The sequence below is a fragment of the Silene latifolia genome, chromosome X (assembly GCF_048544455.1).
Source record: "Silene latifolia isolate original U9 population chromosome X, ASM4854445v1, whole genome shotgun sequence".
NCBI lineage: Eukaryota > Viridiplantae > Streptophyta > Magnoliopsida > Caryophyllales > Caryophyllaceae > Silene > Silene latifolia.
The window spans coordinates 269,029,501-269,054,824 of record NC_133537.1 but is presented as its reverse complement, the minus strand read 5'-3'; the positions used below and the strand labels follow the sequence as shown (position 1 = coordinate 269,054,824).

The 25,324-nt window shown below is 37.7% G+C and overlaps 1 long non-coding RNA gene across 2 annotated transcripts; it reads right to left on the bottom strand.

The window, feature by feature from the left end:
- Positions 1–3,880: 3,880 nt before the first annotated feature.
- Positions 3,881–10,392, bottom strand: LOC141616753 (uncharacterized). 2 transcript variants are annotated; one of them, XR_012531025.1, is made up of 3 exons: positions 9,452–10,392; positions 4,384–4,442; positions 3,881–4,250 (listed from the first exon to the last, which is right to left on the bottom strand). It is a non-coding gene; the product is annotated as an uncharacterized LOC141616753 (long non-coding RNA). The 2 variants fall into 2 exon arrangements; XR_012531026.1 differs by having other exon boundaries at positions 9,489–9,963.
- Between the last annotated feature and the right edge of the window lie 14,932 nt (positions 10,393–25,324).

Below are 25,324 nucleotides of genomic sequence, written 5' to 3'. Positions count from 1 at the left end.
CAGTTTTATAACGGTTCTCGAGTTATGATAATGGTATTATAGATCCGTTATTGATGTTATATAACGGTCGCGTGTTTGTATACAACCATGGTATATATTTAACAACAGTCGTTGCAATAACGGTTTCGTGATTATATTTAATAACGGTAATTGCATTATCTGACTATTATTGAAGGTCTTATTTGGCATAGTGCCAGTATCCCTAACCACATGTTACTATCTACAAAAGCCAAACAATAACATCCATCATTCTCATACAATATTCAACTTATCAATCATGTACTACCCACATGCTTTTATTCTATAACTTTACGTAAAAACAATAACATAATATACGACATCAAATCCCCTATTCAGATGTTACTAACATAACAACATTATAAAATCCACTTCCATCACATAAACATGTTCTCCACTTGAATTTCATATTCTCATGCAATTACTTACTTTATCTTTTCCAACCAATTCCTTGATCAATTCATCCAACATATTCATCCAACGTATTCTTCCAACATATTCATCCAACCTATTCATCCAACATATTCATCCAACATATGCATATGAATAATAGTAAACACATAGCAATCCCCATGACACCCCACAGTGATCAGTTTTAAGTTGTAGGGCGAGTTCGCGACTTTAGGACGTCTCCCAAGTTTTTGCATTAGCTCCTAACAATTACTACCCGGGTTCATTTTAATTTGACTCTCTACATTCATTGGGTTCATTAGTTACAGGTTCCAAAATCGTCGCTCTGATACCACTTTGTAACACCCCTATACACCAAGGTGCCTTACCAAGACCACCTAATGCATGAGAGTGCTACCATCTCGTTTTCCCGAGGCAATGTATATCAAATAGACCATCAGAGAACATACTTTAAATAAATAAGTTGAAAGTGATTACATGCCAAAACTCAAAACTGCAAAGTATGATACAACTGTTCCAAAACCCAAACCAACTAAATAAATAAAAGCATCTCAATATAACAGCGGAAGACTACTAGCTGACTCGTGGTGACTCATCCAAAGGTAGCCCTTATGCATCCAAATCATACCTGCTCAATACCTGCTCACTATCCCTGATTGGATCACCACAATTTTAAAACAATTAAACGGAGTCAGTTACTGCATACACGCAATATAAGATAATACAACAACAATACACAGACACAATTCTCCGACACCGTCATATCACCAATCACCTGACTAGCCTGAAGGTCTAGCCCTGCTAGATTACCAGTCGCAACCAGTAGTCCACTCTGCTAGTGGGGGACCGCAGCCGTTCCCACCTAAGCCCCGCTCATATTTACTGAGCGAAAACACATGTTCCTTAATGTGCACATCCCTTCTTATGGCGGGTTATACAAGGGGCGAATCAAGTGCGTGAAACCACCCCCGCAAGTGACTCCACTCAGCCGAGGGCACACCTGGAAAACCACAGACAAACAACAACAACCAATTACAATAGCAATAATACCAAATCAATTACGATATAATCAAATGCCAACAACCATCTCATAACCATGTATAAAATAATTGAGTAGGAGACCCTACCTGGAATGCAATCACCACAATTCGACACAATCATCAGATCAAAAGGGCTCCTCTACGAAATCACCTCCTATCAACATATAATCATATAATCAAAATCCATAATCAACAATGTTCCCAAAAATCCAAATTACCCAATTAGGGTTTAACCAAAACTAACGAATTAATATAAAAACTGTACTAGGAGCTTACCCACAATACGACGATCTTAAAGGTGTAAAGAACTCTGCAATCTGATGACTCAAGCCCTTGGATTTGATAGCAATGTGAGAGAAGAATGCAACGTAGTTTTTGTTTTCTCTTTGTAAAATGTTTAGAATAAAATAAAGGTAAAAAAAACTGATGAAAATACTTTATATATCATTCTCGCGTTGCTATCAAAACCCGGCTAATACCCGTAAGAACCAACGTACTCGACTTACTTAATCAAGTAACTAAGGTACTCGATCGAGTACCGTCTACTCGATCGAGTATCCATCAGACAGAATACTCTCCAGAATGCAAAACTAATTTACTCGACAGAGTAAGACCTACTTGATAGAGTACCCAACAACTCATAAATCGGAGTATTACAGGGTCGTCCAAGAATGGAGGATGACGACTCACCATCACCGGAATTATTTGCAAGCATAGCCGAGGGTGTACCTGTGGCGGCCTGCTTTGCGATACCCGCTTCCACTAAAGTCAACGTAGAGCGGGCACGATAGAAAGGTGGGAGGGGATCGCTTTGGCGAATAATAGTGCCCTCCCCATGATAAGCCAGACTTAACCCAGAAACGAGTTGAAGAACAAAACGACTATCAGTTACCCGAGATCCGGTGTTCTTTAGCTAATCTGCAAGGCTTTTCAGATGTTGGGAATAGGCAGAGGTGTTAGCGAAATTTTCCATAATAATATGGAAAAATTCTTGTTCAAGCGTGACGGCCCGAGAGTGTTGATTATCATGAAAAATGTTTTTGATACGATCCCAACATTCTTTGGCCGTGGAGGTCTCTTCAACAATTGTTTCAAGAAGGTCGTTGTTGGCGGTAGCGTAGACCATTGCAATATCGTCACATCATGAGTTTCCCAAAGTTCTTTATCATCCTTCGTTGGAGGCGCAATTTCTTTGCCCTTCGATGGAATAAGATGATGAAGCACGCGAGTTGCCTTACCGTGGTTCGTGAACAAAGCAACCCAAAGAGGATATTGATCATTATCCATCCTGAGAGTTACGGAGATGTGGTTCCTGATGTTGGCTACGGCCAAGGCCGGGTGAAGCGAAGAAGCAGATGATTTATTGTTCGTCATGATGGTGGTGACATGAGGTCTGAGAAAAAAAGAGAAAAGAGATTGTCATGAATGATGACGGTTAGGGTAAGAGCGGAAGCGATTTCGTAAGATCGATGCCTTAGGAAGCTGATACCATGAAAGAATGTAATGCTTGAGTTTTTATTGAATAAGAGAATCGTATATATATATATATATGTATATATATATATATGTATATATATATATATATATATATATATATACAAACACAAGGCTAAAGCGATATTCTAACCTAATAGAAACGATACTATTACTCCTAATAGATGATACAAATATTACAAAAATATTCACACAATATTTATTGTCTAACAAAGACGTTGATGTCCTTATCATGGAATGTGGTGAGTGAAGAAGTTATTTTAGTAGAGTTATTTAACTAAAATCACATTGTTTTACAATAACACTAATGTAAACGGTTTTATATAAGAATTATTATTCACATTAAACGGATGTTTAATTGGGTGCATATATTTAATGTTGCATGTTCACCTATAAAAAGGATGCCATGTAAATTGTGACTTGTATCGAGAAACAAATAAATCAATTAATATAAATCATCTTTACTCAATTCTTTTATTAATTATCTAGCAAGCAAATGACATCAAAGCCACAAATATTTTAAGGGCAAAAAGTTAAAATACGGCTTCCGCATCCAAAAAAATTCAATGCTTATACATCATGTGTTTGAAGGTAAAAGTCATGATTATTGGTAGATAATAATGACTCTCTTCTTAAGAGTAAATGCACTATTCACGTTTGTTGAGAGTGGTATTGACCAATAACAAAAAAGGGCATATAACCTGGTGTAAAATAAATACGGTTTATAGTTCAAATCCAAATCCCAAATCTCACAGCGGCATAATGATAAATAAATATGATATGACTCAAGACTACTAAGCGAACGACGTGCTCTCATAGACAGTGTGCGTCTAACCAACCCAACTAGCATCCAAAGCCATCCACAAGTTTACCAGTTAAAACTCACTGCTCACCATTTAGTGGAAACATAAAAAGGATTACCGCAAGTAGTTTTTAAAATTAACAACAAAAGAAGAGCACCCGTCAATCATAGTCAATAAAAATTTAATCAATGCTCAGGATGTATAACATCAAATACAGTCCAATCTAAATACAATCATCATCAATCCCAATCACAACTGAGGCACTCTGCTCACAAGGCGCACTACTCAACCACCCATCAATCAATGGTTGTACTCCACTCACAGGGCTCACCTGCTCGGCCACGAGCCCACGACGGTACTCTATTCACAGGGCTCACCCGCTCGAGCATCCTCAAACGCAAATCATTAATGTGCACCTCTTTCTTGTGTGTGAGAAACCACAAGGAGCGATCCTTGGTGGAGCCAACCTCCCAATATAACCCCTCTTCACATTCAACATACATAATACAACAAACATCCATCATCATATCAATATTACGACCATCATCGACAATAACCATAACAAGTAACATAACATAAGCATCAATATTAACCATAATTGAGTAGGGAAACCATACCTTAGCAATAATCCGCAAAAACCCTAACAAGAACCTAGTCTCCTTTATGAATTCGTCACCTACACAAGATCATTACAGACAATTACCACAAACCCTAACGATAATCCAAACACTAATAATTTTCCCAAATCCCCAATTACTAGGGTTAGACATAATATAAAGTAACGCATAACCATAAACTGACTTACGGAATCCCGCTTGCAAGAGATGATAAGAAATGACGCTAAATCCCCCACCAAACAACCAATCTTCTCACTAGATGTTTAGAAGTCTTAGAAATGTGATTAAGGAAGGTTTAAGAAATTTTTAGGGTTATAAATTGTAATTAGAAACTAATTAAGTGAAATATGAACCTCCCTCTTAATCACGAAACCAAACTGGCGAAACAAATCCAAGATCGGCACATTAGGTAGAGTACAGAAGCCCTACTCGACCGAGTGCTCTCTGTTCTTGGTCGAGTACCACAAACCAAAACTAGGCCTAAAACACAAACCCACTCGGTCATAAACCACTCAACCGAGTGCAGCCCACTCGACCGAGTACTCCACTCTACTTAACCAAGTGGACCTCCAGAAATACAGAGTATTACATATCGAGCGAAAATGGCTACGATATGCTTTTGTCGATAAATTAATAAACTGCAACATCAGACGGTAATTCAAAATTCAGTCAGTATAAGAAATCACATTAATTACATAAATATAAGGGTGTCGGTCGGTAAATTTGGGATTCGGCCGGTAATTTTCAACTGAAGTCAGTCACTATTCGGTCGGTACATTATTCATAGGCAAAATGGGATGGTCTGTAAATTGAGTGCTTTGGTAGGTAAAGAATTTATTTGGTCGGTAATCGAAATCAATATCGTAAAAAAAATAATTATAATTTTGTACAATCCTGTAAGCTTTTTCCTGCAAATCAATCACATTTATCGTCTAAGACTATTGGTACAACTTATAAACCACATATTGAAAAAGAAATCCCAAATTGTTTCATTTTAACAAACCAACTCAAATACAATATCAAAAGAAGTTTAAAAACAAGGAAAAATGAGATGCCACCATCGGATGATGTTTAAATTGGGCACCACCAAAATTATAATAGTAAATTATTAGGAGTCTTCATTTCCCTCTCTCAAATTTTGAATTACGTACATATTAATTAGTGGTAAAGGGTAGTTTAGTAACTTAGAGATATTATTATTAATAACATCATATCATATATTAAAGCAATAACCGTCAACCCCTTTGATCGCCACGTGTCACCGCCCCTTTAGATGTCACGTGGCACTCTCTACTTTATTTTTAAAAAAAAAAAGAAATGATAATAATAAGAAAGAAGGGCACGTAAGCATGTTTGACTAATTCCTCTGCATTTACCCAAAATACTTTGCTATATTTACGCAACTTCAATCATGTTTGAGCAAATGTACCAAAAATAAATCAGGTTTGAGCGACAATTAATATTCTTGAATATATGTGCCTAAATTAATTAGAATATATAAACAACCTTATCTTATCTTATTTTAAAATAAGATATTATATAGGTATGAAACGGAAATGTTAGAGATCCTATCAAATTAGCCATATACATATTCTCTATAAATGACAAAATCTTAACTAAAGTATTTTGTACCCCAAAGCTTTAAAGAAACATGGAAGATTCCTTCAATTAATACACAAAATATTTTTTATTTCCAAGATGCAACAAAACTTAACAGAAATTTAAATATGAAGTATCATCAGAATAATCTTTTTCTCTTTTATATACAGTGTAATATTTTGTAATATATTTATCGTTTTATGCATTAATTAATAATTTATAGTACGAAATCTTTATACGTTATCATAAGTCATAATCAATTATAGCTCACATACATTTTTCACAAAAACTCATTATAGACGGCACATATCCGTCTATAACTAAGAACGGGTCAAATACAATACCACATCCCTAATATGACAAGCAATAAGTGGGGTGGCGGGGGCAAAAAATGTCACCATTTTCAAGCTATTTGACCCGTCTTTAGCTATAGACGGATATATCTGTCTATAACAAGACTAGTTGTACATTCTTAAATCTTACGAGGAACAAGGTAAATCTTAAATATACTAAACTACTACAGTACTACTCCGTATTGCGTACTACCATTTAGTCAGAACAATGTGGTTGAACAAATATCAAAAGCTTTCTTCCAAATTTATATTGCCATGATTATCCGGTCTTAGAGTTTTAACAACATTAAACGGAACAGAAGTCAACAAATAAGAACCCAACAAATACATGCATATATAGATAAAATAGGTGAAAAAAATGGAAGAAAGTGAATTAAGAAAAGGGTAATTTCGTCTTTTTGCCGGACGAAATTAGCAACGTAAGGGCGACAAAAAAAAAATTAACATCAAGTAGAACGGAAGTTAAAAAGATGTTCCAACAAAGAACTCGGCAAATTCATGGTGAAAGTGTGTTTATATATTCTTATTTGTTCAAGTAGAATCCCACAATAGATGTCTAAACTATATAAATCAAGCGAAGTAGTACATTTTGCAGTTCTTAAGGTTTTTTTCTTATTTCTTTGGTATATGTTTTGTAGAACTGTTTGATTCTTACCATTGTTTATGGCTATTTTATATTAAAAAAAAAGTATTGTTTATGGCTATTATTACTAATATAGAGTATTTTATAAGTTATTTTCTCCATTTATGAAGGTTTATACAAATCTTTAATTTCATTTAAACATTTTTTATTTTCCAAGTTGTACAATAAAGATGCAATAAAAAAACCGAAATCAATTAATTAATCATGAAGCTTTAAGTACAAGCAATTATTCTATGGTTAATGAAATATCAAGTGTGAGGCAACGCGAGCATAAAACAGATAGACTAAAATGTACATTTTTCAAACATTTTGAACTTTGATACAATATTTGTGAAATGTAAACTCTGTACGATAAAATTTAACAATTATGACTTTTGAAATTTGTTTAAAATATCTATCGATATCATGTTATTTGTTGTCTTTTTTTTTAAAATGAAAATATTAACCTAAATTAGTTTATCATCGAACCGATATCAGGTTGTGTTGTTTGACTGTAAATTACCGAATCATTGCGAGTTGGAGTTTTCCGCGGTATGGGCTGCGGCAAGGTCTATGAGTTTAGACCTTGATAAAACGGGTCGGTCGGGTCAAGTAAAGTTTTAACCGATCTACTTGAAAATTCTTTATAATTCTGTATAAGGATTATTATACCTGTTAAAATTGGTTCATAAATGCGGGAAGTGCAAATTCACGTGAAGTAGAAAATCTTGGGAAATAAACTCGTTAGCGTAATTCATGAGAATTTCTAAAAAGTGTTTGGTTACCCATGTCGGAACTTAATTCATGGGAATTGCAAGTTACCAAAGGGGTGTTGGTAAGTAACTTCCTACAATTTTGTAGGAAGTGAATTCCATGGAAGTTCTATTTCCCCCATTTTTGCAAAATTGAGTCAACCAAACAACTTTCATTTTTGCAATTCATGGGAATTCTCCCCATTTTTGCAAAATTGAGTCAACCAAACAATTTCATATTTGCAATTCATGGAATTTTCCACTTCCCATAATTTTACAAGGGCAACCAAACAACCCCTTATTTAAAGTCAATTTTATTTGAGATTAATATTTAACCGTATTTATTATTTATATAAATATTAGTATCACAATTATATTGATAACTTTTTAAAACAAGTAACAATGTCTTTTTTTTTTTTAAATTATAGTTAACATAAATTTATCCTTGAAGTGATATCAGGTTATGTCGGTTGACTCTATATTACTGAATCATTACGAGTTTGGGTTGTTGCACATTATGGGTTGCGGGTTAAGATATACGGGCATAGACCTTTGGTAAAATGGATCGATTGGGCCAGTAAAGTTTAAATCCATCTAACTTAAAGTTCCATGTAATTCACATATTTTTTTTTATAGAATTATGTCATAATTGTTATAGAGTAATAACTAATTTGATTATAATTTTAGAAAATAGATGAGGTAGGGTAGTTGGAGGACGTAGCTAAGATATGGATTGTCGACGGTGGTCAGTTGTGGGGGGCTGTTAAGACAGGAGTTGAGAGGGACATTGTCGTCCCAGTTGTATGTTTGGTGCAGTCACCACTACGGTGGAGAGTCTACCGATGGATCTCGAGGTAGTTGGTCAGTGATGACGGACGCTGCTTCCGGACATCCAGGCGACGACGGTGGTGGGAGAGAAAATGAGAGAGTAGGTAGAGAATTTAGACGAGAACAAACAAGAGGGGTAATATGATAAAAAAAAAACGTATAATAATGAGTAACATTAAATGTATACTGCGTGAATAAACAAGTTATGAAATCTACAATAATTTTATATCCATTTTTCAGATTTCACCTATCATAAGTTAAAAAGTCGAGAAAAAAAAGCACATTACTTCGAATAAAATCAAGTATCATAAACTTCTTCTCAAAAGTGTATGAGTAGACAAAGTAAAATTTTCAAAAATTTAGTTATTCTCTAAATTTAAATATTTATAAGTTTTGACTTTTAAAATACTTTTCATTACCATCCGTGCAGTACACGGGTTTAAAAACTAGTACATACAAAATCAGTTTGCATACTCAGCGTTTTCGTTGGCACTATAGTAGGTGTTTTACCGACAACCAGATATTATAATGTGCAGAGGATTTGTCGTTTGAACAAGGAATTGAGTAAAATGATGTTATTGTCTGTTTGGCAACCTAGATTTCATTTAGAAATCTGGATTTCAATCAAATAAGTTGTTTGGCAAATCAAAAGAGTTGTTTGGCAAATCTGGATACAAATCCCCACCCATTCAATTTTAGCCAATATGAAATACGGCCACCAACCCCCTTCATTTCAAATCCATATCTCTGTACATCATCTCCTCTCCCTCACTGCCATTGCTAACCCAAATTCACCATCTTAAAAGTATGAAACAATCAAATAATGATGACATTAATTTAAGATTAGAGTTTTAAAAGCTCATACTCCTAAGTGCAGGAAAAATAATTGCAGTAACCAGAGGGAACAGAAATACCGTAACAGAGATAGTAAGCGAGATTAGAGAGTAAAACCCGTAAGTAGTGCCGTGGTAGAAGCCACTGCCTTGAAAACTATTTATCCGGTACGACCGTGGTGGCGATCAGCTAGTGCCGGTAGTTCCCCAAGGATAACACTACAGTCTCCACGCAGTTCCGCCCACTCAGAACTGTGAGACTTGGAACGATTTAATTAACAATACCCAAAAACTTTGATTGAGCAGAGAAGAGAAGGAAAGAAGAGAGTGTAATTGAGATGTGAATAAATGACTGAAGAAGAGGTCTATTTATAGCAGTAGAGGGCAGTTAGTATCAGCAAAAACGTGGCCCTAAACACTAGCAAACAGACTTGTTCTTCAGGAGCATTACTCTCTCAGAATTGACTGAGTCCGTTTTGAAAAAACAGAATACAGGTAGGTACACTCAAATCAGACCCGGCCCAAAAAGATAGGCACAGCCCGCCGCAGGCGATTGCCAAATCCCAAATCCCAAATCCGGCTCGGGCTCGGGCACGGCGCGCGCGCGTGTGCGAGCTGAATTAAGCACCTCACAAGCCCTCCACAAAAGGCTCTCTTGACCCACTAGTGATATGATAAGGAGGGTGGGTACATATAAACCCACAAAACTCCCTTTTCCTCACCAATGTAGGACAATTGGAAACACTCCAAAGGCAAAAAGCCCCTATATTTTCCAACACTAAGATTTTGATAAATCGTACCTCGTTGCTTACGGTTTTGATCGCACCAAATTACTGCTCGAAGAACAAATTGTTGGATGCTACTCAAAGATTGAATGATTTTATGGTGTTTGTGCTTACAACTGAGTTATTTGTCGGTATTGCTCCAACAATTTAGCTTTGAAGATTGAATTTTCGATGACGTTGTAACTAACTGCATACAATATAATTGTCGGTATATATTTGATTAGTTTGATTTCATGATTTTTTTTCTAATTGTGTAACTTGAATATTGAATATTTATATTTTATTTATATGCATTGAATAGAAATTTGGATTATCCGAAAATCACATCCCCAAAAAAGGAATTAAATTGGAAATTTGAAATTTTCCTTTTGCCAAACAATGTAAATTGAATTTGGATTTCATATTTCAAAATACAAATTTTAAATCTAGCATTTCAAATGAAATCAAGGTTCCCAAATGCACCCGGAAATTTTATAGGAAGGGTTTAACATAATTAAAAGTTGAACATTAATCTTATAAGGGTGCTGTTTGGCCAAGCTTAAAAAGTGCTTTTCTAATTGAAAAAGTAGTAGTTTGGCCAAACATGGTAAATTAGAGAGTTTTAAAAGTGCTTTTGAGAAGTCAAAAATTGATTATTCACCACCAAAAGGAGAAGTAGATATTTACTACTTCTACTTCTACTTTTTACCTAAAGAACCAAACAAGCAAACAAAAGTTGTATTAAAGTAGTTAGGCCAAACATATAAATTTTGTGAGAAGCCACTTTTACAAAAGTATGGCCAAACAACTAAAACTTTTCCGAAAAGTAACTTGTGAATAAACTCCTTTTGAAAAGGAAAAGTCATTTTCCATAAGCAAGGCCAAACAACACCAAGATCTCTTAACAAATATATATTCGATTCTTCATTTTGGAGGAGTTCATAACATGTAACACATAAGTTAGCAAATTATTTGATCAGTCGAATTTGGATGGGTTCCTTTCAAAAAAGTATTTTTGTTGGCGCCTAATTTAGTTAGGGTACTAAATTTATTTTTTTAAGGGTATGTGGCCATGAGAACTAAAGAATAAAGTTACTGGCCTAAGTTAAGTAAGTCCAAGATCGAAGACAAACGGAGTCCAAGAAGACCGAGAAGTCCAAAAGGAAGAACGCTGGGCTAAGGGGCATGATAAGCGCCTGTATGAAGCTTAAGGAAGACTCGGCGGTTTACTAACCGCCTCCCACTAAGAAGTAGTTTCCAAGAACCTGGATGACGCATATATAAGGAGGCATTTCATTCAAGCAAACAACAACTCAAACAACAACAACTACTACAACTGAGTCTATTTTTAGATTAGTCTTTTAGGCGTAGCGTAGATTAGCATCAGAAGTAGAAGTAGAAGTAGAAGTAGAAGTAGGACGGCGAACCTATCCGGTCATGGAGGTAATCAGTCGTCTATCCCTTAGTTTGTAATTTAGCATCCACAAGTACTCTTGTGAATATTCTAGTTGATGTTGTGTTATTGGAATCTTCTTGTTATATAAGTATCGTTGGGAGTTCCTGTGTTTAAATTTGAGAATTATATCATTCATTGTGGAGCGCTAAATTATTATATGTAATTTAGCGCTATTCATTAGATTACGCATCTACAACCGTAGCTCGAACCCTTGCATTTAAGAGTAGATCACAAAATATAAGAAGGTAGTTACGACCTCCAAAATATCATACGGTACTAATCTTGTTTTCACACAAATAATTTCGTATACGTACTTTACTACTATACGGGAATCAATTAGATCATTGTATAGTCTTATATTAGTATTGATCGACCAATATAACCATAAGCCCGGCCACCTACACATCGGTCACCCTCATGAAATTGATATCACAAAACGGTCGCTTACAAAAAAATTTGATATTGTTTAAGGTATTCCTTTATCGGGTCGCTCGTGTTCTTTAGATATGTGTTTATTAAGCTTTTATTCTTTATCAATGGAGGAAAGTAAATTAATCATCTTTTGTGTCAAAGTTTTCACGAAGGAGATGAAGTAATGATAAGAGTATATAAGTATAAATGTTTTTATTTTCCTGTAGAATCTTATCCACTAAATTACATCTAATAATTTATAATTTTCTTATGTATAAAAAAAAAATAATTTATAATTTTCTTACATGTTTACCAACTACAACTAACGTCAAATTCATACAACATGTTCGAGAATTAAACTTCTAAACCTATTCTGGCTCTGTAAACACTACCATTGACAGAGTTATGATCATAAGAATTACGAAAAAAGTTTGGATTATGAAAAGATATTGTAAATATTTTGGTCAATGTTTGTTATATATTTTTGATTCTATTAGCTATATACTAGGAATAGGATAATCCTTAGGAGATTGTGTTACCTAACATACATGAGCTAGGGTTGTATATATGCAGACGTTTTTGGTTGATGAATAATTAAGAACTTCCTCATCATCTATACTGCCTCTAGGTTTATTATTTTATCATGGTATCTTGAGCAGGTTCTAGACCTAAACACAAAAAAAAAAAAAACACACAAACAAGAAACACAAAACTCAACTCAGAATGACGAAAGACGGAAGTTCAGGAAAGAAAGAGAATGAGAAACGAGTGATATCCATGTCCTCACCACTCTATCTCCACCCTTCTGATAGTCCTAACATGTCCCTCGTAACCACCAAATTCAATGGGGAAAATTACGATTTATGGGCTGCAGCCGTCAAGAACGGATTAGACGCAAAAAATAAGTTAGGATTTATCGAAGGGAAGGTCGGAAAACCAGCAGGAGATGAGGGAGAAGACAATATTGATTTGGTAGCATGGAGGCAATGTAATGCCATGCTAAGGGGATGATTGCGAAGTTCAATCGAGGACAAGTTACACGCAAGTATTACGTTCTCTGGGAGCGTGAAAGAGATTTGGGATGAGTTGCGTGAGCGTTATGCGGCTGGAAATGCACCGCGAGTCCATCAGTTGAAGGGAGAATTGAACGAGTGCAAGCAAGGAAGGGAGTCGGTGGTAGAATATTATACTCGTCTCAAGATAATATGGGACGAACTAGCCAATTACTCTCGTGTTCCGCCGTGCACTTGTGGAGCAGCCATGGAATTGACAAAGGAGCGTGAAGAAGAGAAGGTCCATCAATTCTTGATGGGACTTGATTCGAAATTGTATGGAAATCTTCGCTCTAATCTTTTGATGGAAGACACCATCACTTCACTTGCTAGGGCATACTCTCTTGTCCTGAGAGAGGAAAGGCACATGAGTATGATGAAGGAAAAAGAGGAAAAAAATGAAGCTGCCATGTCAGTAAAGACGTATGGAGCAGGACGAGGAAGAGCAATCTTTGGAGACCAAAGTGCCACTGATGAAGAAGACGCACCACAGTGTACGCATTGTGGTAAGTTTTATCACACAGAAGACACTTGTTATGACAAGCACGGTTATGAAGCCGTAAAAGCGCGCGGAAGAGGCAGAGGACATAGAGGTGCAAGCAGCAGCAGAGGGAGATTTGGCAGAGGAGGAGGAAGGACTGGAGGACGCGGACAGCAAGGAGCGCACCAGGCCAATGCTGCCAACACTTCGAGCGCTGCGAAAGAGACGACCACACAGACCAATTTTCCTTTTAATGCAGAGGAAATAGAACGCATAAGGGTCATGCTAGCATCAAGTCCAGAAGGTAGCGATAAATTGACAGGTATGAATAATGAAATTAGTGTTGAATGGCTAATTGACAGTGGGTGTTCCCACCATATGACGGGTCGACGAGGATGTTTAAAAAAATATCCGAAAAATGGGAAAGTCAATTGTAGGACTACCAGATGGAAGGAAGGTGGAAGCAACTGACCATGGTGAAGTGTTTTTAAACGAAAATTTCGTGCTAAAAGATGTCCTCTATGTACCGAGCTTGCAGTGTGATTTAATTTCGGTAGAACAATTAATTAGGGAAAACAATTGCGTAATAACGTTTCACTCCGACTTTTGTGTTATGCAGGACCGGTCTATGAAGACGGAGATTGGACGGGGTGATGCGCGTGACGGGGTTTATTATTTCAAGAAAGAGCAGAAGGTTGTAGCAGGAAGAGTTGATGTTTCGAAGGAGGCGAAATTATGGCATGCGAGGCTAGGTCACCCTTCGAGTAATGTTTTATCTCATTTTTCGAGTTTAGTTGGCAATAAATTAGTTTGGGACACTAGTGAGGTTTGTGATGCGTGTTGTAGGGCTAAACAAACCCGAACTCCTTTTTCGCTTAATAATAAACGTTGTGCTTATTTGTTTGGTATGATCCATTGTGATATTTGGGGAGGTTATAGCACAGCCAGTTTGTCGCGTTCTCATTATTTTTTAACGATTGTTGACGACCATAGTAGACATGTTTGGGTATACCTGATGAAACACAAAGGAGAGGCTGGAGAGTTAATACGAGTGTTTTGTCAAATGGTTAAAAATCAGTACAATACTAGTGTTAAAATCATTCAAAGCGATAATGGGACAGAATTCTTATCGGGTCAAATGAAATATTATTATGAGGAAGAGGGGATTATTTTCAGGTCGAGTAACACCGATACTCCGCAACAAAATGGTAGGGTCGAGAGAAAACATCGACACATTTTAGAAAAGGCTAGAGCGTTGCGTTTTCAAGCTAATTTACCCATTACCTTTTGGGGCGAGTGTGTGTTAACAGCGGCATATCTAATAAACAGAACTCCCACGCCTATTTTAGACGGAAAAACACCATATGAGCTTTTACATGGAGAGAAACCACACTTTGCTAATATAAAGGTGTTTGGATGTCTTTGCTATGTGCACAATAAGGATCGAACCCGGGATAAATTTGGGGAAAGAGGAAAACGGTGTTTATTTTTGGGATACCCACACAATAAAAAGGGATGGAAAGTATATGATTTAAGTGAAAGGAAGTTAATTATTTCAAGAGATGTCCAATTTTTTGAGCATAAGTTGCCATATTCACTCGAAAAACCTGTTTCGAATGGAGAAAATATTCACCCTGTTGACAGTGAGTGGGTCACAGAGGAATGGTATGATGAAAGGGCAGAGGATGATCAAACTCCTAGTGTGTCTCACGAAAACAGGGGGAGTCACGACTTGACTGAAACTCCTGACATGCCTCACGAAACCAGGGGGAGTCTTCATTTGACAGATGAACCACGAGCAGAAACTGGAGTACCGAGTGCAGGTCATGACAGTGAAGGCGTAAATGAGGAGGAACAGGAGGTACTTGGCAGAGGGGCACGTCAGAAATTTGAGCCATACTGGCGAAAAGATTACAGCTGCAAGTCGACTCAAATAATAAACCCCACGCCACGAAGCAGTCATCCCGCTCAATCAAAGTCGAAAAGACCAGGTACTCGCTATCCCTTAGTCAATTACGTTGTTACTAATTGTTTTTCCAGGAGTCATAAGGAGTTTTTGGCTGCTATTGATGAGACACGAGAACCGCAATATTACTTTGAAGCTGCAAAGAATCCAAAATGGAGAGAGGCGATGCGAAAGGAGATCGATGCGCTTGAAAGTAATGGAACTTGGAAGATTGTACCACTACCGAATGGTAAGAAACCGATTGGGTGTAAATGGGTTTACAAAATTAAATATAAAGCAGACGGAACAACCGAGAGGTACAAAGCGAGACTCGTTGCACAAGGTTTCACTCAAGTGGAGGGTATAGATTATCACGAGACATATGCTCCAGTAGCAAAGATGACGAGCGTGCGATGTCTGTTGGCCGTAGCAGCTGCAAAGCGTTGGGTAATCGAGCAATTAGACGTCAACAACGCCTTTTTGCACGGGGATTTAGAAGAGGAAGTATATATGCGCATTCCACAAGGGTTCGAAAGGGAAGATCGAAACAAGGTATGTAAATTGCAAAAGTCTTTGTACGGTCTAAAACAAGCTTCACGAAACTGGTTCTCGAAGTTGACAGATTTTTTGCGAGCTCATGATTTCGTTCAATCATGGGCTGATTATTCATTATTTACCCGTAAAAAAAATGGACTTTTCATTGGAGTTCTTGTATATGTCGATGATATGTTGGTGGTAAGTAATAATGGTGAAGCATGTGCATCGTTCAAGCGTAGTCTCGACAAGCAATTTGGCATCAAAGACTTGGGAAGGCTCAAGTATTTTTTGGGCATTGAGGTGGCACAAAGTTCAAAGGGGTTGTTCCTAAATCAAAGGAAGTATGCTTTAGGAATAATTGAGGAAGCAGGAATGTCGCAAGCAAGACCCGTTTATACGCCAATACAGCAACATCACAACCTCGCATTGGCAAGAGGTGAATTATTGAAAGATCCATTGAAGTATCGAAGGGTAGTAGGGAGACTCGTCTATTTGACGATCACACGACCAGACCTCGTGTATGCTGTACATGTGCTTTCACAGTTTGTCCATGAACCAAGAAAGGAACACTGGGACGGAGCGATGCGAGTCGTTCGGTATTTGAAAATGAACCCAAGCAAGGGGATTGTCATTCATGCGAATTCGAACTTGCAACTAGAAGCTTATTGTGACTCGGATTATGCTAGTTGCCCTTTAACAAGAAGATCTTTAAGTGGATATTTTGTTTCTTTGGGAGGATCACCGGTGTCGTGGCGTGCTAAAAAGCAAGTGACAGTAGCGAAGTCTACCGCGGAGGCAGAATATAGAGCTATGGCAGCGGTAACAAGTGAATTGGTTTGGATAAAATCTTTCTTGGGGTCTTTAGGTGTATTTCATACACAACCAATAGACTTATTTTGCGATAATCAAGCAGCTCTTCATATAGCTCGGAACCCGGTATTCCATGATCGAACCAAACACATTGAGATAGATTGTCATTTTGTCCGACAATACTTGGTGAACAAAACGATTAACACGCTTCATATTTGAAGTAAGGAACAAGTGGCGGATTTATTCACAAAAGCTTTGGGAGGCGAAGCTTTTGATCATCTTCAACGCAAGTTGGGACTTGGACTTCCAAGAGATCCAACTTGAGGGGGAGTGAAAAGATATTGTAAATATTTTGGTTAATGTTTGTTATATATTTTTGATTCTATTAGCTATATACTAGGAATAGGATAATCCTTAGGAGATTGTGTTACCTAACATACATGAGCTAGGGTTGTATATATGCAGACGTTTTTGGTTGATGAATAATTAAGAACTTCCTCATCATCTATACTGCCTCTAGGTTTATTATTTTATCAGATTACAATTGCAATTTTGATTTTGAAGGAGTTGTGACTGATTCGCCAACTATTTACTCATTTTCACTTGATTCTTTAATTATATTTCATCTCTCATCTAGCCTTTTCTATAAATTTTCAATGTTCCCCGGATTACCTTTTTTATGGGTCCGCTCCTGACTTAGATAATTATATCTATACCCCTAACTAAAATATGGGCAAGACATTTGTTCATAATGAACAGTAACGAGGAGCGTCACTTCGCTTGTTTGCCTCAAAACACTGCGTTCTGCGATTCACTAACAACCCTCCTTTTGTTCCACTGTGCTCCTACCAGCCACACATCCCTTGTCATCTCCAATTCAATTCCCTCATTCCCTACTTCCCTATCCACTCTCTTTCCTCTTACTTCGTCCTTTTATTTTGACACATTTCTCCCCTTTCCCTTTTCTCTTATTTGAGGTCAATTCCTAACAACAGCTTGCCTCCTTCTTCCCGTTTACTTCATTTCCATGACCTAATCAACTATCACTTCGCTGCCGCCGTCATATCATAGCCTAACCACCGGTACATTCAACTCTCTTGCTTTTATTTTGTGAGTATCCATTGACATCCATTTCCTTATTTTATTATGGGTTTGTATTTAGGGTTTATACGATTGGTCTGAAGATTTGATTCTATCTAATCTCCAAGTTTTATTTTTTTTTTGTTAATTTTGGTGTAATTTCATTAATTTGGGTCTAAATTTTGGTGGATTGTCACTCGAAGTGATACTACGATCGAATGTAAACCAACCGAAATTAGATGTATACATGTGTTGGAAATAGGGGCTTTTGAAGGCAAGTGCAATGTTTCCAGTTCGCCCACATTGGTTAGGAAAAGAGTGTTTTATGGGTCCTTACCTTATCACTAGTGGATAAAGAGAGCCTTTTGTAGAGGCTTGCGAGGTGTTTTATTCAGCTCGCACATGCGCGCGCGCCGTGCCCGAGGCCGACTCGACCCGGATCCAGATTTGTGATTCGAGATTTGGGATTTAGGATTTCGCAATCGCCGGTACGTTTTTTATTCCCCACTTCCAGTCAAGCCTTGACTGCTGACTTCCAGCGGGCAGTTTTCGGCTCCTACTTCTGATGTTTTTGGCTATAAATAGGAACCCCTACTGCATTCTAAACACATAACAACTCACAACATCTCCTCTGATCTCTCTCTTTCTTTTCTATAAATTCCTGGGTACTGTTTATACAATCGTTCCAGGCCTATCAGGCTCGAGTGGGCGTGTCTGACGGAGCCAGAAGTGTAAATCCTTGGGGAACTACCGATAATTTGCTGATCGCCATCACGGTCGTACCGAAATAGTTTTCAAGGCAGTGGCTCTCTTACACGGCACTACAATTCGGGTTATATCTTTCTATTCCCTTTATTTTCATTGTTACTGCACTATCTCGCATTACAATTTGAAAACTATTTGTTGTTGTTGTAACAATGTCGTCTGTCTTATTAAAAACCCTTCCTGATTTGATTAAGCTTGAACAACTAGACGGTAATAACTATAAACGCTGGTCACAAAAACTGTTGATGCTTTTTGAGCAACTAGAAATTGATTATGTGCTGTTTAGTGACCCTCCTACTCTTGTTAAAGAGGCAACTACCGCTGCGTCTGTAGAGGACACTCACATGCTATTTCTGTTGTTAAGTCAAATAAAGACGCTATAAAGAAATTTGATAAGGACAATAAAACTGTTAGATGGCAGCTTCTAAACAACATGACTGACACCGTGTTTGACCTTCATATGGTTTATAAGTCTGCCAAACTAATATGGGAGTCCTTAAAGGATAAATATGGGGCTGATGACGCGGGGAAAAAGAATTATGTTGTGTGTAAGTGGCTGGAATCTCAGATGGTTGCGGGAAACCTATTATGGAACAAGTGCATGTCTATGAGAATTTATGTGCTGATGTTGTTACTGAAGGTATGAAATTAGATGACGTTTTCGTAGCTAATGTCTTGCTGGAAAAATACCCTTCCTCCTGGTTTGACTATAGGAATCACCTTAAGCATAAGGAAAAAGACTTGTCCCTCCAAGAACTAGTAGGACACATGAGGACCGAAGAGGCAAATCGCCTTAAAGACAAACCTGTTAGTCTACCTTTGAATACTTCTGTTGTTGCTGTTAAAGCTAATTTTGTTGAGTCTGGTGGTCCGTCCAATTCTGAGAAGTTCAAGGGTAAGGGTAAGGCCAAGGTTAGTGAGGGTAAGAACCAAGGTCCTGCTAAGAATAATGGTTCAGGGAAGCATACCGAAACTGTACCTAAGATTCAGAAACCTAAGGGTACTATTGTCTGCTATGTGTGCGGAAAAACGGGTCACAAAGTCTATCAATGTACCGAGAAGAAAATTGCTGAAGCCAATGTTGTTGTGACCGATGATGTCATTGCTGCTGTGGTTGTGGAAGCAAATCTGGTGAGTAATGCTGGTGAATGGGTCTTGGATACTGCTGCTTATAGACACCTCTATGCTGAAAAGGGGTTATTTGTTGAGTTCGAAGAGGTAGCTGATGGGGAATGCGTTTACATGGCTAACTCTTCATCTGTATTGATCACATACAAAGGCAAGATCTTTCTCAAACTCACCTCTGGGAAAACTATAATACCCGCCCTTTTAGAGACACGTTGACCAGCGTTGACCGACCTTGGAAGCAGTGATAGTCGTTAGAAGTGCGTACCAAAGTTATCCTGTGTTTTGAGTTGGGGGTGGTACTCGATAGAGTAGAGGCTACTCGATCGAGTAGCTTGGATACTCGATCGAGTAGGGGCCACTCGATGGAGTAGGTGGGCCACTCGATCGAGTAACGGGTTTTCAGCGAGGGTTTATAATCGTGTTTTGTTAAATCCGCAAATCATTTCTGCTTCATTTCATCAGATCCTTAGGTCGCCTCTTTCCCTTCCCTTCACCATATAACCTCCATGGAAGCCTTTGAAGGTTCTTGTGCCTTAGGAGAGCATAGCTTGAGTCGGGTAGCGGTCTTTTGGCAGGTTTCCTCTTGTAGGTATGTCGTCATCATCACCCGTATCTTTGTCTTTGCAGTTAGGGTTTGCTTGGTAGTGATAGATGGTTGTGTTGTGTATATAGGTGTTGCTTGATTGCTGGATATTTCGTGTGTTGGCATGGAATGGTTGTAGTTGCTTAAAGGTAGGTTCGCCTACTCAGTTTCTGTGGATGGTCTAGTGAGTCGGTTGTTGTGTCGTGGTTGTTGTGTTGTAGTTGTGTTTGTGTGGCAGCGTATATACGGTATTCGGTTGGTGTATACAGTTTGTTGTGCGGTGAAGTGGTGATTGACCCCCATAACTTTGTACAATTGTGAAATTAACCCCCATAACTTTTAATTAGAGTAATTTGGCCCCATAACTTACCTAATAAGTGAAATTAAACCCCTTTATCAAAATGTCACGATAAATTCAATTTATCATATCAAAAAAGTAAAAAAAAGTTATGTTTTTATGAAAAATATAAAATAAAGTTTACAAAAAAATAAATTTAAAAAAAGCATAAATTAGATAAAAAAAATTAAAAATACTTTACGATAATCAAACAATTATTATTTTTATATAAAGTACATATTTTTCAACGTTTTTTACAATTTTTGTAAAAAAATTTCAATTGCAAAATATTTTGTTAGGTAGTTGTGTTAAAATTCAAAGTCGGAATAAAAGATTTTCATGATAAAAAATATAAACAATATAATAAAAGGGTAAACCAATATTCAAAATACTCTATTTTTCAACATTTCAAAAAAATTCACAAAAAATTGTTAATTGTTTTTTTTTTTTCAAAAAATCATACCGAATTACATACGTATGTAAAAAAAATTGAAAAAATATTTTGCAATTGAATTTTTTTTACAAAAATTGTAAAAACATGTTGAAAAATCAATACTTTATATAAAAATAATAAATTGTTTGATTTTTGTAAATTATTTTTAATTTTTTCTATCTAATTTATGCTATTTTTTTTGTATTTTCATAAAAACATAACCATTTTTACTTTTTTAATATGATAAATTGAATTTCTCGTGAGATTTTGATAGAGGGGTTTAATTTCACTTATTATGTAAGTTATGGGGCCAAATTACTCCAATTGAAAGTTATGGGAGTTAATTTCACAATTGCACAAAGTTATGGGGGTCAATCACCGCTTCCCCAGTTTGTTGTGTTGATGTTGTGTTGTAGTTGTCTGTGATTGTTTGTCTCTGGTTCTCGAGGTGCGTCCTCGGCTGAGTGGAGTCACTTGCGGGAGTGGCTTCACGCCCTAGTTTCGCCCTCCGTGGAACCCGCCACGGTAGGGGATGTGCACATTAATGGGACAGGGTTATCGCTCGGTATGATGAGCGGGGATTTGGTGGGTACGGCTGCGGTCCCCCCACTGGCAGGGCTGGTCCAGTGGACAGTCGGTGACGGAGATTGATTGGAGTGGGTGTGATTGTGTGTGTGACTAGTTATGCTGTGTTGTGTTGATAGATGTTGTTGTTTTCGTCATGTCTTATCTCAGTACTGACCTTGTGTGGTTGTCCTGTTGTTTTATGTGTCTGCCGTGATCCCTTATGGTGAGCAGTCAGTCTTAGCAGGTGTTGATGTCGTTGATAGCTGGAGTCCTGGCGGGGATGAGTCCTCACGAGTTTGGATAGAGATAGTTTGTAGCTGATGAGTTGTATCTTTATTTTGTTAAGTTGGTTGTAACGCTTGTAATATAACTATAATTGTTCTTTTATCGACTTTTAATGATTACTTACCTCGGGCAACCGAGATGGTAATGCCCTTATTGCCAAGGAAGGCCTAGTTAAGGCTCCTCGGAATATGGGGGTGTTACAAAGTGGTATCAGAGCGACAATTTTGGAACCTGTAACCAATGAACATAATGAACGTAGTGACTCTAATAAAATGAACCTGGTGTATGTACGATGGAAGCCCCAGCTGATGCTAGGTTTTGGGTGAGTAGGCGCCCTCATTTCAAAATCTTGGCCTCGTTGTACTTAAGCCAGTCACTGAGTATGGGAATGTGGAGTCCGTGTATATGTATTTAATGTGTATGTTGATTGCGTCGGAACTATCCGTGGTTGAGTCTTTGTAAAAGTTGGTATGGGCATGATGGTTGCGTTTGGATTGTGTATGGTGAAGTTTTGGTAGAATTAGTGAGCTTTTGCGATGAATATGAAAAACGTAAAAGGTTTTATTTAATAGAAATGCGTGAAAAGTGTGGAAGTGTATGTTGTAATACGAAAAGTGATCATGTTGGTGTTTGCTTAAGGTTGTTAGTAGTGGTGATCCTATATGAGTTTATAAGTCCTACCGTAGTTATAGTGATGATAGTTAAAGAAGTGTTGAGTTATAGCCAATAGTGATGCATTTGTGCAATGTTTAATGGCTGAAAGCTTCCGCTTACGTGGTGATTAATTTGTGTAGAATGGCTTGTTTATGTTGAACCGGAACATGATGGTAATACACTTGGATGACATGTGGGAATTTATCGTTAATTATATGTTTTAATTAACGTGAGAATAAGTTGATAGCCATGTGGTAAGTCGAGTTTAGATATGATACAATGACATAATTGTGTATATGAATGACTCAGTAGCAGGTAAACCGTGTTGTGTGCAGTTGTTGTAGCGTAATATGATATGAATCTCGTCTGATGAGACGGTATGATATGTTTGAATAATAATGGTGATATAGAAGTAAGTACGATAACCAGTGACGAATTCCGAACTTGGTTTGGAATCGACACGCGATATTGTTTTTGCAGGAATCTTCAATTAATTTCGTATTTCTGACCAAATATTCAACCTTACTTGACCGAGTGCGAGTGCTTACTAGACCGAGTAGACCCCACTCGATCTAGTTAGGAAGCTATGACGTCGGGATGTAGAAATTTTCTGCAGATACTCGACGAAATAGCACTTACTCGATCGAGTAGAGGGCACTCGATCGAGTACCCTAGGCACTCGATCGAGTAGGCTACAGTACAGAGGCTCTTACGGGTTTCTTAAAACCCTTATTCTTTCTCATTCTTCTTATTCTTTCTTCCTTATTTGAACCCTAACCTCCTAAATTCCTCAAAAACTCTCATAATCTTGTGGTTGTGGTGATTAATTTGGGTTGTTTTCTTTGTTTAATTGCGTCCTTTTACTTTCCATCTAATCAAGGTATGAATTTCTTCCCTATTTACATGTTTTTATCACTTTGAACCTATTAGAATGATAGAACAGTCCGAGAATTTTGATTCATATGGACGAATAATTGCTTGTAATTGTTGTAATATGTTCCACATGCTTCCCTTTTGTGATTGTTGATGATTAATTGCTCCAAAAATAGAATAGAAGTTACAAAATTGGGGACGAATTTTCTAGGTTTTGCAAAATCAAAACTGATTTTTGGTTGTTTTCTACATGTTGGATGATGAAATTGAGTACTATATGTTACATATATTATGTTAGAAGTTGGATTTTGGTAATTTTCACCTTAAAACTTGCCTTAAAACTCCGTCTTAAAAGTGCCCCAAATTGGAATTTGTCTTCTATAATTGAGATTTTGTGTTGAATATGAATGTATATACAAGAGTTAAACTTTTAATACAGTAATGGTGGTGTTAATTCTTGATGAATGTGTCAAAATCGTTACAGCTGTAGAGACCGTCTGACTAGTCTAAATGAGATGTTTGCTTCTAATGTTGAATGTTGGTGATGGCATGAATTAGGTTTCCTTTCTATGAACATATGTGAATGTTTTACATGTTATCAAGAATATAGGTATGGAGTAGAATTGGAGTTATGCCATGATAGTTGAATTGGTCGAGTAAATCATGTTTATCATGTTAAACTTTCACAGCTGTAGGGATCGTCTGAAACGCTATAAACTGAATTTATATATCAAATTGGGAATTTGTTGGCGAAAGTGTGTACCTAGATGAATATTCAATGTTCAATTGTGTAAATTATGTGTTATAAGTGCCTATGCAAGTTGTTTAAACCGTATGCTGAAACAGATGCCGAGACTAAACATAGGGACCCGTCAGAGTAAGAGGGGGAGGGCTTCACAGCCCGAAGTTGGGGAAGGTAGTGGACTCGTGGTACCCGCTGTACCGAAATACCCTTCGGTGATGTTTGTAGACTTTAAACAGAGGGAGAGATTTGTGGCGTTGCAGAAACGCAAGATGAGACCCACCCGTTGTGTGGATACCACACTTCTTGAGGACTTGGGAATTGAGACGGATGTCCGTCATAGCTTTGAGACTTTGGGGTTCATGGGGTTGTATCGGTTGAGGAAGCATTCCTACCCTTTTCTGACTTTGGAGTTTATGAGCTCGTTTAAATACGAGCCAGCTGAGCAGTCTATTGAGTTCCGTCTTATGAACACGAGCTTTGTGTTGTCTATGGACCTTTTTGCTTCTCACCTTGGGTTGGCCAAGCCTCCCAAGGACTCCATCAGTGAGATCCCATCTGAGTGCGGTATCTGCCGCCTTATGCCTTGTCTTTCCGGAAAGTCAGCTCCCACCTCTAGCAACATGTTGATTAATGATGTTCAACATGTTACTTTGAGGATCTTTCTTCGTTCTATTTCGAACCTTCTTTATGAGAGGCCGGATATGAGTAAGCTGAACAATCATGAACTGTTACTTATGATGTCTTATCTTAACCCGGAGCGGACCAAGAGGGTGGTCTTTAATGCTCCTGCCATGGTCTGTGCTAGCCTTGCCTAGATGGCTACTTCTACCACCCGGTACTTGAGTTGTGGTGCTATCTCCACTCGGCTAGCTGAAAAGCTAGCCTCCTTTGAGGCTTCTTCTGAGTACGTGCCTCTATCTACACCGGTGCCTACCACGGACAGAGACTACTACCTCGACCTGAAGTGGTTGAGAACCTTAGCTGATGGTGGCCTAGCTTGGAGAGTATGGGGTATGAGCTGGATGAGGATCCCAGCTCCTGAGCACCT